Source organism: Miniopterus schreibersii (genome assembly GCF_964146895.1).
Source record: "Miniopterus schreibersii genome assembly, chromosome: 18".
Taxonomy (NCBI): domain Eukaryota; kingdom Metazoa; phylum Chordata; class Mammalia; order Chiroptera; family Miniopteridae; genus Miniopterus; species Miniopterus schreibersii.
The window spans coordinates 25,595,089-25,602,426 of NC_138121.1; positions in this window are offsets into that span (position 1 = coordinate 25,595,089).

The following is a 7,338-nucleotide window of genomic DNA, read 5'->3' on the forward strand; positions in this document are numbered from 1 at the left end:
CACTGTGACAATTCTTCAGCATGGACATCCAGAAAAATAAAGATAATTCTCTACATAGCCACAAATCCATTATCACATGTAACACGATTAACAATATTTCCCTAATATCCTCTAATACCCTGTCCATAATCAAATTTTCCTGTCTCCAAAATATCTTTTATAGTTGTTTTTCAAAAACCAAGATCCAAATAAGGACCACATATGACATTTGGTGATTATGCTTTTTTACTCTCCAACAGCCCTCTGTCCCCTCCCAGCACTTTCTCTCCCCACCTCCGCCCAATGGCATTGACTTTGAAAGAGGTCAGGCCAGCAGTCTCGTAGATCGTTCCTCCTTCTAGGTTTATCCCGCTGTTCCCAGGTTCCCCTCTCCCCTCTGTTTCTGGAAATTAGGTCTAAAGTATTGAATACACTCTAGTTAAACAGTCTGGACAAGGATGCTTCATAGGTGGGGGTGCTGGGGGCTCAGGATGCTTGGCTGTCCTCAGGGCACGACCCTCACACGGGCGGCTGGCTTACGGTGGCCACAGCAGATGTGCTGTTTTAAGGAACACTTTCCCTTCGCAATCAGCAAGCACGAGTGGGAGTTGGAGCAGCGACACTGACAAAGGCCTTGGGGCCGAAGGGCAGTGCAGGAATGAGGGCTGAAGTGTCCAGGGCGGGGCACATCAGGGGAGCAGGGCATGTGGCCAGCTCGGAAGGACAGTCCGAGGTTAGGCTAGAAAAGGAAGCAGGGGTCAGGCAGAGCATGGCTTTGAAGGCTGGCTTGTGCCCTTAGATATTATTTGAAAGCATCACAGACATTGAAAGAACCCAAAAAGAATGTGACCGAGTCTGACATACCTCAGGGAGGGTACATCTAGGGCGGGATTCAAAGAGCAGATGAAGCCCTGGCTGGTTGCTCAGTGGTTAGAGCGTCGGCCTGAGGACTGAAGGGTCTCAGGTTGGATTCGGGTCGGGCCACGTGCCTTGGGTGCAGGCTCGATCCCTGGCCTCGGTCAGGGGCGCATGCGGGAGGCAACCAATTGAAGTGCCTCTCTCACATCGATGTTTCTCTCTCTCTCTCCCTCTCTCTCTCTCTCTCTCTCTCTCTCTCTCTCTCTCTCTCTCTCTCTCTCTCTCTCTCTCTTTCACTCTCTCTGAAAAGCAATGGGGAAAATATCCTCAGGGAGGATTAAAAACAACAACAAACAAAGAGCAGATGCAGGGACTTTGGCTAAGAGACCATGAAAAGAGCGTGTGAGGGAGATGGTAAGGACTGGAAAGGGGTGGGGGGTGGGGGGTGCGGGCATGTTTCAGGAGAAGCGTGAGGAGTGGATGGGAGTGGGTGGTTAGAAGGTGGGGTGCAGGGAGTGAAGGAGCTGGGGAAGGCTATGGTGACCCCAAGATCTCTGGTTTATGTGGCAGAGCAGAAAGAGGGGCAGTGACCTAGATGGGAAGCAAGGGAGGAGGAGAGGTTTGGGGAAAGATGATGCCCCCCCGCTGCAGGTGTTTGGGAATCTGAGTCTGGAGCCCAGAGCAGACCTCAAACCTGAGCCTCTCATTTTTATTATTCAGTTTCTTGGGGTGACCATGGTTAATGAAACGCTGTAGGTTTCAGGTGTACAGTATGTCCTTTCAGTGCCACTCTGTAGCCTGGACTAACAGCTGCCCGGGAGTTATTTATATTCAGCTCTCTAAGGAGTCGTGCCTTGGTGCGATTCATTTGACTAGTCGTTAGGGCCCAGATTCTGAAGCGAGCCTGTGCCCTCGCAAATTCGTATCTGGTGCAGATGGGTGGACTTTCTGTTCGGAAAGACTCTCCCACAGCATGGTTTTGCTGCCCCGCAGAACACTCGCCAGGTTTGCATGTCCCTCTGCAGTCTTATCCCGACTTCCTTTGGTGCCTGGAAACGCTGGGTCCTCAGCGCTTCTTGGACCAGCTTTGCCATCCTGTCGCCTCCCTCATTACTGAGTGCATACATAGGTTTTGACATGTGTTCATTCCATATTGGTATGAGAGGTATTTTTTAAAACTTCGAAAATTATATTTTGATGCCATTTTCTGGCTAAACATGCCTCCTGGAGACCCAGGTAGGGAAGTACTATCATACGGTCAGTCCCCATTTCCAAGTACCAAATTCTGTTCCAGGAATTTTGTGGCTATGAAACAAACCATCCTGAACTTAGTGGCATAAAATAATGATCACTTACTATGAATTTAAAAAAAGAATCATGGACTCTGTGGGATAGGAATGTGAGCAGGGCACAGCAAGGAGCACTTGTGTCTGCTCCATGATGTCTGGGGCTTCTGCTGGGAGACCCAGAAGCTGGGGTTGCTCAAACATCTGGGGCTAGAGGAGCCACTTCCAAGATAGTCTCTTCAGTCACATGCCTGGCACAACGGCAGGGATGGCAGAAGGCTGAGCTCAGCTGGGCAGGTTGGCCGGAGCGCCTCTAGCTGGCCTCTCAGGATGGTGGCCTGAGCGGGTGGTTGGACTCATCACGGGTGGCTTATGCTCCTGCAAGCCAAGTAGGAGCTGCATGGTCTTTTATGACCCAACCTCAAAAGTGACATGGTTTCCCTTCTGCTGCACTCTATTGGTCAAAGCAGTCAGAGCCTGCCCGCACTCAAAGGGGGGAGATACAGCCCCACCTTACATGGGTAGAGGGTCAGAGAGTTTGGGGCCACGTTAAAGCAGCCACTTCTCCTTTACAATTCCCCTCCTCTTTGGTCATTTCTGATGACTTATAACAACCCACATCTTGTAATAAACCATGAGGCTTTGTCAGAACCGGGGGAAGGGCAGACCTTCAAATCCAATCTTTGTTTCCAGTTTCGACTGTCATCCTTGGAATTTTTATCAGTCATAATATCTTCTTTTCCTTGGTCCCTCCAATTTTGGGGGTGGAGCTTCCCCTAACATATCGCCATGGAGCAAACACAACAGAAAATATGCCTGTTGACCTGAGAGAATGTTCATGCATATTTGGTAAGCGAAGAAAGCAAAGTAAAAATAACAGAGGAATATCTGTAAAGGGGCTAAGTGATTATCTCTGAATGGAGGGTTTAAGCATGATTTCTATTTTGTTTTTGCGTATATATACTTCCCTCTTTTATACAAAGCTCAAGTATCATGTAGAGACTAAGCTTTCAGGCTCTGAAGTCAGTCAGAAATGGCAGTTCTTTCAGCATCTAGCTTTGTAACCTTGAGCAAATTACTTGGACTTCCTGAAACTCAGTTTCCTCATCTGTAAAATGGAGCTAAGAATAGGCCAATAATACCTCCCTCAAAGGTGGGATTGTTGTAAAGGTTAAATAAGACAATACATGTAAAACACTTAGCATAGTGTTTAGAAAGTAAGCAGTCAAGATTAGGGATTATTCTTAATGGTATTATTAATAACTTTAAAAAAATGTTTGTTTCTAATATTCTGACGATAGCATCTTGTGTGTGTGTGTGTGTGTGTGTGTGTGTGTGTGTGTGTGTGTGTGTGAGATCAGGAATTTAAACCCAGCTTTCTTGCTAGAAAAATATCGTAATTTACTTTCACGCCTTTTAAAAGCTGTTTGTTCCAGATATATTCTGCCTTTATGAAGATTTTGAAAATCTAGGGCAGTGATTTTCCTTAGAGGGGAGTGAGAAGGTCACCAAGAAAGTGTGCTGTCCTATAGATCTTCAATCTTCTAGAGTAAGCATTTAATCAGGCAAGACTGAGAAGCTAAAAGCAATAGAATAATTGACCTGATTTTTTTTTTTTTTTTTTTTTTATGCAGAAGTTTCATTCTCTGCCGGAGCACAAAAACACTCCTTATCCTAAAAGAAAATGTTTGATTTGTTTTGCTGGCAGCAGAACTTTTTGTTTTCTTTTTTTTTTTTTTTTTAATTTTTTTGCGCTCAACACCTTTGTTAGCTAAAAATTAGGAAGGACAGACAGGACCATCAGCTGGGTATTTAGAGCAACCTGGATGAGGTAACAGTGGTAGAGACGTGGGGTGATGGTCTCGTCTTCGCAGCCACAGCGGAAGCTGTGTCATGGGAGCAGGGCTGGCCTAGGGCTGAGGAGGGGGCTCCGATCCAGCTGGACTGCAGAGTGTACAGTGGGGGCCAGACCTGGAAGTTTGTCAGTGATGCTCCTGACGTAACGGCTGGCATGGAATGGGCAGACAGTAAGCATTGGATGGATGGATGGATGGATGGATGGATGGATGGATGGATGGATGGATGGATGGATAAAGAAGGGAATTGAATGGAATGGGAGACACTTTCCTGACCTCTGATCTCCTGGGGACTGTGCCTGGAAGCTATGACCAGAATCCAAAGGAAAGGGCACTATTTGTTCATTTCTCTGCATCCCATGTGGGACTTACCTGGCTAATGACCAGAATAGTTATTAATGACCTGCCATCTCTCCCTTGGGAATATGAGGCTGAGGTTATAGAAAATAAGATTTATTTTCTTCTAAATAATTTTCCACATTTTCTCCAATGAACATGTATTGTTTTCATATATTTGTACAAAATTTATGTCTTTATAAAAATAAAAATAAAAATCCAAATGCTCCCTCTCCTCAACAAAGAATTGCAGTTTCCATCTTGTGGTGCATATTTTTTGACACTTTTCATGGTAAATGCTTGATGGCCTGCTGTGTTCTTTTCATCATGACCTCAGTTAGTCCTCCCAACAACTTTGAGACGGGGGCTCTTCATATTGTCTTTTACAGATGAGGAAACAGAAGCTCAGAGAGGTTAAGCAACTGGTCTAAGGTCACACAGCAGTGAGGGGAGGTGTGTGGGCCTAACACCTGAGTCCATGCCCTTAAACACCCTGCCATACATCCTTGTAAATATAATGTAGCAAAATTGATTTGAAAATACATTTTTTGTGATCTGTAAGGTGAATTCTTTTTTTTTTCTTTTTTCTTTTTTTATGAGTAAAGGCGAAGATGACAGTCAGCTGAGAGGTGCAGAGCACCTGATAACTTATGTTTCCTGTGGCTGAAAAGATGGCAGAGGTGAGACCACCGGCCCAGAGGGGCTTTCTGAAACCTACTGGAAACTAGGCTTTTTCTATTTTAATCTTTATTGACCTCAGAGAGAAGAAGGGAGAGGGAGAGAGAGAAACATCAATGATGAGAGAGTCATTGATCGGCTGCCTCCTGCACACCCCCACCTGGGGATCGAGCCCGCAACCCGGGCATAGGCCCTGACTGGGAATCGAACCACGATCTCCTGGATCCTAGGTCGATGCTCAGCTGCTGAGCCACACCGGATCGGGTGAAAACTAAGCTTTTATGATCATGGAAAACACAGCTCTGGTGGATCAAAAGGACCCCTGTGTATTATGTATGCTCAAAGTATGAAAATAGACATACCAGTGGGCTTTGGGGGCTGGGAAGACCAGGATGGCCACCTTGTCCAGGCCCTCCTCTCCCCGGAACACCAGGCTGTCCTCTGTCACCCTGAGGCACCTGTCAGAGGACCTCTCTCATTTGCCCCTGTTTGCCATATCAGCCCTGGTGTACTTTGTGGCCCCTCCAGCAAAGCACTTGATGTCACAGGGTGCCCTTGGGCAGAGCCCTCTCTAGTGGCAGAGAATGCAAGTGGTGAAGAAAGGATGGAAACTTCTAGCAAGGTGTGCATGAGGATGGAAACCTCTCAGCCACGACCCCGCTGCCCTGGCTCCGAGTTCCAGCTCCAACCGCTCAAGTGCGCCGAGGAGACTAAAAGGCAGAGGAGCGACACTTCCTAACATCCCGAGCCCCGGTGTCCAGCCCGTCCTCTCTTTGTCACTAGCAGCTCCTTTCCAGAGAGTCACAATCATTTGGATACCTTCGGGTTCTGTTCTTCAAGCTGTGAGGACAGAATTTAATTTCTCTGTAGTGGGAGTTTAATTGCTTTCTGTGGCACCTCCTTACTCTAACTGCAGGTGTCAAGGGCTTTGAAGATTAAAGTATGAAAAGAAATTAATTATTTAAAGAAAGGCATTTGAACTTGAGACAGAATAAATCTAGATTAAAATCCAGGAGGTCCAAATTGTCAAGTACTGGTGGCCTGCTCTTCATTCTAGAGGAAAGACCAGCAGCGTCCTAAGTCACAAACGTGCACCACGCGTCTCGCTTTAACTTGGTTTGGCAGGTCTCTGATATGAGCGTATCACTCTAATCTTACAGATAAGGATGCCAAGGCCCAGAGAGGTTGAGTGCCTGGCCCAGGGTCACACAGCTTCAAAAAAACCAGAGCAAGAATTTGAGCCCAAGTTCAAAGTCTCTATGACTTTTAGGTCCACTGTTCGTCTGTGGCTGGTTCAGTAGAATTAATATATTTGTTCGTGTAGAAAATATTCGATAAGGCTCTCTGTGGCTCTGGCTTTTCCTATTAATGATGTATTGATTTGAGGCTGAGGACCATTTGCAAATGTATTTAGAAAGAAAAATAAGCCCCTTAGTGTTGAGGGGGGCACCTAAGCTGTCAGAAATTACACAGAACGTTAGCTATTGCTTTGGGCAGAATACGGGCTATTAGTTACGGAATCCATTGATGATAACAGGTCTATAATGAGGCAATCGGATGGGTTCCCACAGCCTAATTCTGATCCTCGTGTATGCCAAGGAGCCAGATTTCCATTGTAGCGCATTATCAAGCCTGATTGTCTTCCTGCCTCACAGTTATTGAACGCCTGGGGTTGATGTAATTTTAGAGGATGGGTCAGTAACTGTCGCTTAATGGGGTAGAATTTGCAATTGTGGCTAAGCACTGGGTAATTGGACAGGCCCCAGCTCAGCCTCTGTCGCCTTGTCATCCCGATGGGAAAAGAGCAGTGTCTCCAACATAGCAGTGTTGTTGGGATGGCCTGCTGCGTGCCTCCTGGGTTCATAACAAGCAATCAGTAAAATATCCACCACTGTTTATTGTTACAAAGGGTAGTGGGTTGCGTGTGGGCGTGCATGTGTGCATGCACATGTGTGTGTTTTAAGGCCATGAGAATGGCTAGAAAACAGAAATGGGGCCCCAGAGACCTGATTTCTTATTTCAGTGCATCTCATTGGTGACTTGGAAATCCTATGCAAGTTGTTTATTTTCTTTGAGACTCAGTTTCCCCATCTATAAAATGGGTTTAACATAGATTAGCTGTAAACTTCCTGTTTCTATATGGAGCAGTTTTCAACCTTTTTCATCTCATGGCACACATAAACTAATTACTAAAATTCTGCAGCACACCAAAAAATATACTATGTTTTTTGCTGATTTGACCAAAAAGAGGTATAATTTTGATTCCTTCATACCAGATGGCTATTGTTGTGTTGGCCGTTGTCATTTTTTAAATTTTATTTGACAATCTAAGGAAAAAGAGGCCA